At 44.0% G+C, this 12,624-nt stretch overlaps 1 protein-coding gene across 4 annotated transcripts in view; it reads left to right on the top strand.

The window, feature by feature from the left end:
• ASAP1 (ArfGAP with SH3 domain, ankyrin repeat and PH domain 1) overlaps positions 1 to 12,624 on the top strand; it is a 349,074-nt gene that overhangs the window by 92,275 nt on the left and 244,175 nt on the right. The window contains exons 2-3 of one of the 4 annotated variants that reach the window (XM_070630983.1): positions 4,201 to 4,769; positions 5,105 to 5,185. The exons of the other annotated variants lie outside the window; for them this stretch is intronic. The gene's annotated coding sequence lies outside the window, so the exon portion shown is untranslated. The remainder of the gene's footprint in view (positions 1 to 4,200; positions 4,770 to 5,104; positions 5,186 to 12,624) is intronic. 4 annotated transcript variants of the gene reach the window in all.

Raw genomic sequence — 12,624 nt, 5'->3', positions numbered from 1 at the left:
TGTAAGAGTTCAAGGGAAGTAATGTAATCTTAGCATTTTAGAGCCAGAAGGAGCCTTCCAGGTCATGGAGGTCAGCCACCTCATTTTCCAGATCAGTGAGGTTTCTCAGCAGCCCTGAGTTTGCAGCCACTGCCCACTTCAGGGCACAGAACCAGACAGATCTCTTTCAATTAGTGCTTTTATTGACTTAAACACTTACAGATCATTGCATTGTTTTGTGTTTTAAGTAATTGATTTCGTTTTGTGTTTGAGCCCTGGGATGGTTTTGTCAGGAAGGAAGAACAATTTAAAAAATTCCAGGAACTAATCAAATAGAACACTGCCTTCAAGTGGAAGAGAATTGCCCCATGCTGAATCTTGTGATAGCCAGGCTTGCCCTCTCTGTTCCTTCCTCTTCTCCACTTCCCCTTCTTACATTCTGTTCTCTCCCCTTTGCTCTAGTCAAGATTCCTTGTAAATTTGCTGACTCCTAAGACTTGCTCTCCGCAAAAACCTAAATTATCTGTCCACGTCTTTTCTACAGCATGATCCTTTCACAACTGAAAAGGCCCCCAGCATCTCACATGCATCTGGCACCTCACAGTTTACGGACAATTTCTGTGTATGTTACTTTACTCTGTGAGGTATTGATGAAGAAATGACAGCTCAGAGAAGTTAACTTGCTTCAGATTTCACAGGGGCTGAGTGCTGATTACATGTTGATTTCTGGGGTGATGACTCTCCTGTGCGTGGCTTTGTCCATTACAAAGACCCCATTTTTCCTTTAAAAGTCTCCCTGAGGAAGAGTGCTCTACTTATGTGTGTTAAGCCTACCTAGAATTCCTTGAACTTGAAGGTTACTTGCTCTCTCTCCTCCCTCCTCCATCCTCCCTCTCCCCTGACTGCTGTGCTGCGTGGTGGGGGAATAAGGTGCCCCTTCGTCCTCGGTGTTCTGTTCACTGCCCCCACGCTGCGAGTCTGATTGTCAGGGAGTTTAATTGTCAGGCCGGCAGCCGCATTTCTGGACCAAGTGCTCAGCAGGAAGAGCCCAGTAGCAACTGACTTGGGGGAAATTGCCATGGAGGTCTGTGATCTCTTGGAGCCCCAAGTTGGTCAGAGCAGCAGCAGGATGTCAGCACTGGTGTGACAGGGAAGTGGTGATTGTCTTCACTTTGCAGCCAAGGAAACCCGGGCTTAGAGATGTCGTGCAGTTGGAAGGTGACGGAACCAAGGCCGCCGCTACCCAGCATGTACATTTTCCACCACACCCCACTGCGTGCTTTTAATAGCAGGAAGGAAAAGTTCTGCGCAGATGTACATGACCAGCTAGAGTCATGGGCAGTATTGCAGAATGTTTGCTGGGGTAGCTGTGGGCACTAAAGCTATTCAGGAGTGGTCGGGATGATGTGCTTGGAGGAGGGTCCCACTCTTTATTTACCTGAGACACGTCTGCTGCTGCTGGCTACTCTGTTGAACACTTCCTGTATGGAGAGTACTTTCATTTTTATTGAGCACTTGCTGTGTGTCAGATGCCATTTTCAATTAACTGCATCCGCTTGTTTAAATCTCACAACCACCATTTAAGGTAGGTACTGTTGAATGCCTGCCACTGCCACTTACTGACTGCTCTTTTGGCAAAGTTACTTAACATCTCTGTGCCTTAGGCACCAGTTGCCAGCATCACTTGTAAGTCTGTGCTTTATTCTCAACTGTAGTATTTACACCGTCCTATTGCCCAGTGCTGTTGTAAGGGTGAAGAGAGTGGATGCACGTGAAGCATCACGAGCTCTGTAGATAATCTGACCCCCGCAGTGCCTCAGTGTGTGACGTAGGGCAACACTTCACCCCTCTGAGCCTGTGTCTTCATCTGTACGATGGTCATAAAGATACTGACAGGAGTGTTGTGAGGCTAAAAGGAGACAATGGTTCTCAGGCACCTGATGCTTTACACTGGTACATAGTAAATGCTCCATATGAATGGTAGCCGTACCGTCCCCATGGGAACTGGTTCTCACTCTTTTACATATAGATTAGATTATAGGATCGAGGGGTCCTGTTAGCAAGGCTGACCAGTGGCCACTCTCTGTTCTAACTTAGGGGAGAGAACGTTTTGATGAAAGGGAAGATTTCAGGTTGGGGATAGAGAAAAGTTAAAAGATGATTATAAAAACCAAAGAAAATACAAGAAAACAAGTGTCACAGAAGCTCTTTGAGAAGCTGTGGATAAGGTTCTGCCAGCCTTTATACTTTAATTTTCATGGGATGGAATGAAAGCTCCCCCTACCACCTCCATATACACCCAGCTTTTATTTCCTGGTAAGATTATATTTCTGTCTCATCAGTTCAGGCTGCTAAAACAAAATACCGTGGACCTGGTGGCTTATAAACAACAGAAATTTTTTATCCTCGTTCTGGAGGCTGGAAGTCTAAGGTCAGAGTGGCAGCGTGGTCGGGCACTGGTGAGGGCCCTCTTCTGGGTTGTGGACATGCTGTGTCCTTACATGGAAGAAGGAACAAGGACATTCTCTGGGGTCCCTTATAAGGCCACTAATCCCATTCCTGAGGGCTCCACTCTCGGGAGGTAGTTACCTTCCAAAGGTGCGCCTCCTGATACCTTCCTCTTGGGGAGATTATGAATTGTTGAGGGGGGCGCAATGCAAACAGTCAGTCCATTGCAATAGCATTTTTTTGTTTTATTATTTATCATGGACAAGTTACAATTTCATTATTTGGGGAGGACTACCATGCTTAATTAGCATTCAGAATTTGTAGTTTATAACAAGGATTCTGTTTGGAGTGTGTTCATTTTTGTTACATTGTGGAGACTTTCTGAAAAAAACAACATGTTGCATTGATTATCAGTGAGGAACCAGAGGCAAGTGGTTGGTGGTACAGGAAATGAACCCAGTTGCCAGTTAATATAGCAGTTAAACTGATTGACATTCCTGTAATCTGTCTGAAGCATGCACCATTCATTTGGAGTTACGGTGATAGTCTTAATAAGTAGATGCTAAATCAAACTTTAAAAATGTCATTTAACTTGGAAAACACGTGAACGTCTTTTAAAATATTTTGGGATCAATCCTGTCCTTTTAGCAGCCTCTGCTGTTATTCTCTCGCTGTTGGCTGGCCAAGCCTTTCCTTATTTGCTAAGTTCTGGTGTGAGCTTGTCTGACTGCTTAGCTGTTTGTCATTGCCCCTATTGTAAAGGTTCTTAAAGTATAGTCTTGGGGTCTCTGGGGGTCCCAAGGCCCTTTCAGGGGTTCTGTGAGGTCAAAACTACTTTCGTAATAATAACAAGGCGTTATTTACCTTTTTCACTCTTATTCTCTCATAAATGTACAGTGGAGTTTTCCAGAGGCTATAATGATGTATTTTGGTGTCACTCTCTGACAGCTAGTTATGTATGTGTTCCTGAGTGGGAACATTTTCTCAGTTTTAATTTCTGTTGCAGCCAGTGTCAATAGGTAGAGCCCACTTTAAAACAGTACCAACGTCTTTGGGGTCTTCTAATATTTTAAGGATGTAAAGGGTTGCCAAGACCAAAAAGTTTGAGAACCATTGCTCTATTGGGCAGAGCCCTCCACAGCAGGCCACCTCACAGGTCACTGGCCAGCCAGTGGAGGAGCCTCCCACGAGCCAGGTGACAGTCCTGGTCCGAGGTGCCCACCCTGGGCAAAGACCATTAAGGCTATTTCTCCCAGCAAGTGGACACTGGGCATGGCAGTCACCCTGACTTCCATGTCCCATACAGACTGCCAAGCCTGTTCCCTTTCTTTTACACCAGGGGACCTTTTATTTCTGTAGATGCAGTGTTTTCAGCTTGTCTTCCTTGAGACACGGCATCTTTTTTTGTGATACTTGTAATTTCAATTAACTCATAAGGAATTTGAAAACAGAAGGACCAGGGTTTAGTAGAGTTGAATCCCTTCTGGCAGCTATTCTGCAAGGGTTGTTTTCAGAATGAAAACAAATGAGGAATTGTGGAGTTAGCGACTTTCTTCCGAAATTGAGTAATACATTCATGAGATGAAAGGTTGGACATTGCAGTTTTTCTGGTGATTTTCGTTCTAGACCTTGAGAATTCTTCCGTTGTGTGACTCCATCCTGGTCTGCGTGGTAGAATTTTAATGGCACAGCTGCTCTTCCAGACCCTCCTCCTTTTTTCCTCCTTCCGCTCAGTGGTTTGCCATGAGACCATCCCTTCATCCTTTTTTTCAGGTCTGCAGTCCTTCCTTCGTCTGACAGATGCTAGAGTTGTAGACCACAGAGGAGGGCAGTGTTATGTGTCAGCTTCCATCTGATAAGAAGAAGGGATGGTTCAAGATCTCTACAAAGCTTCTGCTGTCTCTGATATCCTTCTTGGTGAAGCCTTGGATGCTCAAACCTGTGCTGAGGCCAACATTGAGGCACCCAGCACCCTGCATTTTTGTTGTTAATTTACAGGCCTGTCTTTGTCTAGACTAAAATGAGCTAAAATCTACATAGTAACTATATCTTACTCGTTTTCTCATTTATACTGGTTATTCAGTACCTGTTTAAAGAACATGTGTAGCTCATTAAATATTCGTTGATTGAATATATCAGTCATTCAGTGATGTCTTCCTCCAAGTAGGGGTCAGCCTGAGACTAGAGGAGCCCCTCAGAGTGACATATTTATTCAGCAGCTGGGGCCTCAGAGAAGGAAACTGCTGGTACCAGGACTCCACCTCCCCTCTCTTGACCTAAGCAGTTCTGCTCTGGCCGTAAACTTGCATACCTCACTCAGCCAAACAAGGGCCCTGCAGGTGGTGAGCTCACCTTTCTTGGAGAAGGCAGCTTGGTGACTTATGTTGCTAATCTGACGTGCCCCATGGAGCTCTCACCATCTTATACTGAGAAGTTATCACTATATTATTCCTCCCAGCTACATGTGGAACGCGTCTCAAAGGGAGTAGTAGGGTATATTTTTCTCCATGTAGTTACTTTACAAGTGTATTTTAGTGCTCCATTTACATTTGTGCCCTGAGTGCTGGTCCCGCTGGCATACCCTGGTTTTGGGTCGGTTCCAAGCAGTTAGAGCAGGGTACCCGGACGCACTGCAGTGTGTGTCTTTGTTTCTGTTTACCTGAGTTTCTTTCTGCAGGGACTCCCAGCGTGTCTGCTCGCAGCCTAGCACCAGTCACGTGAACAGTTGGGTCACAACACAGATGTAGAATGAACGAATGTGAGTGTATGTTGCTCGAGAGCATTGGTCTGCATCCCGGTTTTTGTTAGCACATCAGTGCAAGGAAGTTGATCTGATTAGCTGTGAGGCACCTTGGGGAGACCCTGAGGAGAAGAGAGAGACCATAAGGAGGAGGTCTGTAGTGGCTCTCATTCTAGATGGTTCCAGTAGGGAGGGAGCAGCTTCTAGAGCCTCTGCCATAGTATCTTGAGGGAGAGGAAGGAGTTTTTTGCATTTCTGTAGTTCTTTCCCATTTATAGTGGTTGGTTGGGCTCTCTCTCTCCATCTCCCACCTTTTGTCTCTCTTTTCTTTTCTGACCCTGGTTGCATTGTGTGTAGTTGTTGTCCTGTTAACTGAGGGGTAAATTCTAGGACCTGTGCAGAGGCAAATAGCTTTAGTAGTAGAGCTGGAACTTAAACTCTCTTCTCCTGACCCTCAACTTGGTTCTCCTCCGTTACTCCTGGACTAAAAGCCAGGCGGCAGAGCAGACCACTATGGTGCCCCCACCCCCGAGCCCGCATGCCAGGAGTGCCATTGACGCAGTGGGGAATGCTCTGACCACTGAATCATTTCCCTGGAGCTGGCTTTGTGAGTTAAGTTTGCTCCCCTTTGTTTAGTTGCTGGTGGCTTCTATATGGGTGATTTTTTCCAGAAGAATATGACTGTTCTTATTTGTTTTTAAGAGCCAGTGATTTCACCTTAGAAACATTGTGGACTTTTCCTGTTCTGGTGCCAAATTGTGGACTTTGATAAACAGAGAAGCTGTGTATTTTGTGTTTGCATTGGCTCTTAAAAAAACCCATCATCTTTGATAACATTTTTAAGCCATCCACAGGGCGTTTTTCAAGCCCCTTACAGTAAGAGGGAAGTTCCCCATAATAGTCCATTTATTGCATTATTAATTTCAGTTGAGTGCTATTTAATTATTGATGTTTTATTGAAGGCTGGTTTGGCCAACAGAAGCGAGTGGCTTGACTGGGAAGAGATCCTTTAGTTCCTAATGCTAGGCCCGAACATCAGGGCACTGTTACCTGCGAGCTCAGTGACTAGCTCTAAGAGTCAGTTGTAAGCTAGGGTTTTGCTGAAATCCTCCAGCTGTTTTCTTATGGTGAGATGTGAGAAGACTTTCGCCTCTAACTGGAGCTGTTTGATGGAGAAGTAGTTCCTCTTAAATGTTCTCTGGTGGTTTCATTTGGGTTTTAACATCATTCTAGCTCTTCTTCTTGGTCTAATGTCTGGTTTGGCTGCAGAGTAAAATTTCCCTTTCTGCCTCACTAGCATCTTTTACTGAGGTTGTAAATAGGTACCTTTGTTTTTTTTGTAACTAATTTTGAAATGAGGACTGTCAAAAAGTGCAGTGCTTCCCCTTGGTTGGCTTTACGATGCTTCTCCCAAATCATAAGAGTGTAGGTTTTAATGTTGATTCCATTCTTCCTGCCTCCCTCTTTATTATTTCTCTTAAATACCTTATTTGGTACATAGGAGCCATTCGTCATGTATTATTTCCTTTAGTTTGCTGCCTTGTCTTTATGTAACTTGCTTTGTGTTTCATAGACTTAGGCCGGTGTTTCTCAAACTTTAATGTGCATACACTTCACCTGGGAGTTTGTAAAAATGCTGGTTCTGAGTTAGTCGGTTTTGGGTCAGGCTCAGTATTGTGCATTTCTGACAAGCTCTCAAATGATGCCGCTCCTGCCAGTCCACAGACCACACTGAATAGCACGGATGAGACTTGTTGATCTACAGCCTTAAACGCACTCTCGTAGGTGTGCACACATACACTCCTTTGTTTAACTTGGCCTTCTTGTCCTCTACTGTGATTATTAAGTGTGAGGCAAGAATCACTGCCTTGGATTGGTTGACCATTCATTCTTTCAGTAAACATTATCTTGGGTCATACAATTGGGAGGCCTGATGGTTTTCTGAGGGCTGTTTCTGAGGCTTCTTTCTGCGGTATTTTCATCCCAGGTGTCCATCTGTGGTGGGCAGTGATTGGATGGTATTTAGATTCAGGTGGTCTCCATTGCATGCAGCTTGCTCCCATCCTGGGCCTCCATTCCCCATGTCTCACTTGGAAATCTTGTTTCCCAGTAATCATACTTCATAATCATTCAGGTGCCTACAGTTTGCATGTTTTTTAACATACTGAAAACTTACTGCAAATTATTGGACTGACTCAGCAGCACCATAAAAGTAATAATTTCACTAACCCCTTGTTTAGGCTCATAGTTGCAGAGTAGTTAATCATGATGTATTCCCGGGGCTTTCCCAGGAGCTGCATTTCCCATCTGACCTCTGAGGTCTCTCCCTGACCAGAGAGCCCCAGGCGTCACCAGTTGGGTGGCATGGGGAACACAGCCTCAGCAGCAGGGGCTGCTGTACCCTTCAGCAACCACGAAGGGCAAAGTCAGGCCCAGAATCTGCCCCCCAACTCTTTCTTTCCATCTCTCTTTCCACTTGGGTGTTGTATACTCTCCAGACACTGTTGATTTCTGGATTTGGATCCAATCTTTCCGTATTCCAATACACATGAGTAGGGCGATTCCTGTCATTCACTGTGCCAGTTCTGAGTAGAAGACAGTGTGACCAACCGGGGTTTGACCCTGAGGGACCTGGGTTTGGATCCTGGCTGTGTCGCTCTTTATTTGTCAGATTACTATACCTCTCTGTGCCTCAGTTTCTCCAAGCCTTGGTTTCTCCATTTGTAAAATGGGGATCATATACTGACCTCATAGACAGTGAGGATGAAAGGAATTAGTCTGTTTAAATGCCTGGTGGAGGGTCTGCTTCATGATAGGCCTCCAATTAATGCTCATTCTGGTGGTGATGAAGATGACCAGTGTCATCAAACGGAAAGGAAGGGAACCCAACCCGAGAGAATAGTTGGGGGAGATCTTGCTCATGGCAGGGGAGCAAGTGATGGACAGGAAGTGTGCATTAGCTCTCTGGACCCCGGTTCACTCTGAAGGGAGGAGAGAAGAAATCAGTCATCTTTATGCTTGTGTAAATGACAGCAGTGTGACCAAAGAAGATTTTGGAAACGAGAATGAGCACAGGAAGGTAGTGAGGGCAAGGAGGGAGGCTTGATGTTCTGAAAGGGAGGTGCGAAGATCTGGGATGTGCTTGGATGATCTAAAGGGAAAGTTTATTAGTGACAAAAGGACTTTGTTAGTAGGGTGGTTGTTCTTAATCACATTGCTGTTTTATCTTAGTAGATGGAGAACTGTTGGTATTTGAGAGAGAGGCCCAGTTTTTCCAGAGTCTGAAAAGGGATTTTTGTTGATGTTGTAGTATAAAAAGTGCTCTGTGATAGGGTACGGGGCTGCCAAAAGTGTGAAAGGAACAGGAAAGCGCCACACACATGAAATATAATGGATCTTTCATTCATTTTTGTGTTTTGTTTCCCCCAAATTGTTAAATAAAAGTTTATTTTGGTCACATGCTACAGCCAGAAGTAATTTTTAAGCCATCAGAGTGGTTGTGAGGAATTGGAATAGTATCAAGATAACTGTCTTTGCTTCATTGTGTGAAGTTCTATTCAAGTTTGGTTACTTGTCTTGTGATTTAAAATCTAAAAGTAGGGCCATCCTGGTTGCATAGTGATTAAGCTCAGCACGCTCTGCTTTGGCGGCTGGGGTTTGTGGGTTCAGATCCCAGACGCAGACCTAGCACTGCTTGTGAAGCCATGGTGTGGCGGCATCCCACATAAAATAGACAAAGGTTGGCACAGATGTTAGCTCAGCGACAGTCTTCCTCACAAAAAAAAAGAAAAGAAAAGTAAAAAACAGACCATATATGTTGTCTCCTGAACTCTACCTGAATTGGAGCCTCCTTGGGGAGGCTGAGGTTTGCAGAAGACTTGAGTAGTGAATGCCCGAAGAGCTGGAGTTTCGCGATAGCGTTTCATCAAGTGTTGTTCTTTTTCCGTTACCTGAGAAATCTACTTGATACACCCGATTTTTGTTACCTGGAAATGAAGGTGTAACTCTTTATTTGTGGGCCTCAGCAACTTTCTATGGATTATGGGATAATGTCTCTTCCACTTTGCAGCCAAACGTAGAGTCTTCTGCTCCTTTGCCCTCCTTTCCTGCTGCCTGAAGGAGCAGGAGCAACTTGAAAGCATCTTGCTGTTTCTCATCTCCCCGCCTTTCCCCGTAGCACATGAGCGCCTGCTCGTCCTTCTGGACTGAGCTCAGATGTCACACCGCCTTTCCTAACTTCTCTGTCCTTGTTCATGCCTGGCCCACACCTGTGGTGCTCCGTGGGTCCTGCTCATGGCTGTGGATGCCTTCTGTGGTCTCAGCTTCCATAGTACAGCACCATGCTTGTCACATGATGGGCCCTGCAGAAATAGTGCTGAATGAATAAATACATCTAGTTGTCTGTGATAGAGTTTCGTTGTATCCATACGATCAGCAAAAATATTAATCTTTTGGTATTGTGACATTGGCTGTAAACCTTTCTGCTTCAGAAAGGGAAATACCATGTCATAGTGTTTGTAAAAATTTTAATAGTCATGCCTGTTTATTGTAGAAATAAGGAAGGAAATCAAAATCACCTGTAATCCCATCATCTCAAGACAAAGTTGACATTTTGATGTATAATTCTTTGGAAAATCACCTTTTAAGTAATCCAGTTGGTTTGGATGGGGGGAAGTGCTTAAGGAGGTGAGGGGTAGATAGAAAGATAGTCTAAAGTAGATGTATAATTATAATTTCCCCTTGAGGTTTGAGAGCCACTTGTGCAGAACAGAGCATGACATGGTTTGGCCTCCACACAAAAGGTCAGTGTGAAAGGTGGAACTGTTTGGTGCTAGAATCTCTCTGAATGTTGTTATTGCCAGTTTTCTCTGTTACGTGGATACATTTTTCTTAGACAGTTCATCACTTTATTATTTCTCCTTTTTAAAAAACATTTCTCTCTAGCCACTATAGACTTCTTAGATTTTTATATAAAATATTTTCTAAAGTATTTTTTTATAAAAATGAAATGAAAATTATGCCTGTTGTACTGTGTGTGCCTTCAAATTGTGGACGACCATTGGCGTGTTAATGGACTGCTCCTTCCAGGTGGGGAAATGAATAAAGATCCCCCTTTTACTTGAAAGAAGTGATAGGAGAAGTAGAAAGTAAATTTAAGGTATGGTTAACTAGGGAAGCAGGCTTTTTATTCTACTCTCAGCCATTTAGAAGCTGTTTTTTAGTGAGAAAAAGAAAGTTCTTTTGCATTCTGGAATACTTCCAAAAGCATTGCTATTGATGCTGAATTCCATTTTGGATTTGGAATTATGAAATTTTTTAAGTGTTGAAATAAAAACTAGTTCTTTGTATTATCGTTTATTTGAGAGTACAAATAATGATAAATACACTAAACTACAGTTACTTAATCACAGAAACTAGTATAAAAGTGGTTATTTAATTTGGAATGGGATTGAATGTTCAGAAAATGCAGGTGGCATGGATGGGTTTATGGACAGAATTAGGTTTCCTTTCTCAGCAGGCGTTGAGGGAGCTAGAGTGTTTTTATTAAACCCACTGCCGGAGGTGGGGGCGGGTGTAGGCCTGTGCTGGTCCAAGAATTGGGTGTGCTCGCTGAAAGCACCTTAAAAATGCAGAGCAGAAGCAGGAAGTTTCAGAAGAAGCTCTGACAAATAAGATTGTTTCATCAAAGTTGAATGAAAAATCCCAGATACTGGTTCTGAAATTTTTGCTCTATGACCCAAAACGAAGTAAACAGAGAAGCCTCGAAGGGAGGCCTGTGCTCTTGTATTTGACATAGTAGCCACAGCAGTATCTTCTGTTTTCTGTGTAAGCCTTACAGTGTAGTGTATGCCATCACAGGGTCTTGGGATTTAGTGATTCTGAGGTGGCTTGACCTAGACGTGGGGCCACAGAAGTCTGCAGGGACCCACTCTGTGTTTCTGGCTTTGGGCCTCAGTCTTCCCACTCTCCAGCCTGTGTGGATATGGTCCAAGTGGTGATAGGGGCCCTCCTTGCCCATTCCCCTCAAAATAGCCACACCTCTCATCTCATTCATTCCTAATGAAAACATCATTCCCCTCTTCATTAACACTGGAACCCACCACGCTAACATCAGCTGCCATTGAATGTGTGCCTGCTGGGTTTTAGCCCTTCTTCATATATTCTCTGTGTTCTTTACATCGATCTGCTGGGAAGTAGTCTTACCCTTGCTTTGCACCTTGGGAGAGTGAGCATTAGAAAGGCTTGTCTGACCAACATCATAACTAAAAAATGGCAGAGGCAGGTTTTGAACCCAGATCTTTCTGATGCCAGAGCCCATTTTGGCACACTCTACCAAGCTACTGCTAAGAAAAAAGATGGGCGTAGAAGTGGAAGTGGGTTTGTTTGACCTTTGGGCACACTGCACCCATTAGGACTGTAGAATTGGAGTCTGTATTCTTCACAGCTTCATGTATAGGTGTCAATTTGATACACTTTTATAGGCTCAAGAAGGATTATATGTAAAGACAGGCAGAATTCCCAGAAGATGACAAAAAATAAACCGTGGATTTATTTGATAAAACCCTGTATTCTCCCACCTCCCCTATATGGACATATATACCCATTTAATGTGGGAATGGAAACGGTGATCCATCATAAAGCTTACCTACAGGACATATGCCCTTTGGAAATATAAATCTTAAATGCTCAGAAAGGCCTCACATCAGACTAATAAGTTCTCTTTAATTTGATTCTGACATGGTTTGAGTACCTCCTGTATGCCAGGTCTGTGGTAGATGCTGAGAAGAAGGGTAATGGAATGAATTAGATACGATTTCTGCTGAAAAGGTGTTCCCAGGTGAATGGGGACTAGGGGGAAGGTACAGAGTTAACTGTGATACAGCATACACTGTGGTCTGTGCTGTGGTGATAGTTCAGAATGCTCTGGAAGCATGAGTGACGCCACAACTCCTTCCAACTGGAGAGACCTTAGAAGGTCCTTTCTGACCTAGACCATGAAGGATAGATAAGTAGAGCATTCCAGGCAGAGGACACTGTTTGAGCAAAGACCCAAACTGGGAAAGTACAGAGTGGAATGGTGACTTCCATTAGTTGGGTAGTAGGGGTCAGCATCCCCATGGTAGTGATGTTGGCTTTATTTCATGCCTCTTCAGTTTGATTTGATGAAGTGATCAATCTCTCTCTCTGTCTTTCTCTGTTAAATGCCTTTTATGTTTTGTGTTTTGTTGGGATGTGTGTGGGAGAGATTCATTTCCAGCTGGGTCCAGCTGCAATGAAAATGTCCTCTTTGACAAATTGAGGAATTAGATTACAGCCATTTCTCCCTGAAAGCCAGGGCACTAGCTGTAACATGAGACATCCTCCCTTTGCGGGCAAGACAGGAGGGAAGTGGTGATTTAGGGCTGCTGGGTCTGTTGACTTGAAAATTATTTGAAAAAATAGGACTGTGTTGCTCC

The sequence above is a fragment of the Equus przewalskii genome, chromosome 8, assembly GCF_037783145.1.
Source record: "Equus przewalskii isolate Varuska chromosome 8, EquPr2, whole genome shotgun sequence".
Lineage (NCBI taxonomy): Eukaryota > Metazoa > Chordata > Mammalia > Perissodactyla > Equidae > Equus > Equus przewalskii.
This window is presented reverse-complemented; position numbering and strand designations above follow the sequence as displayed.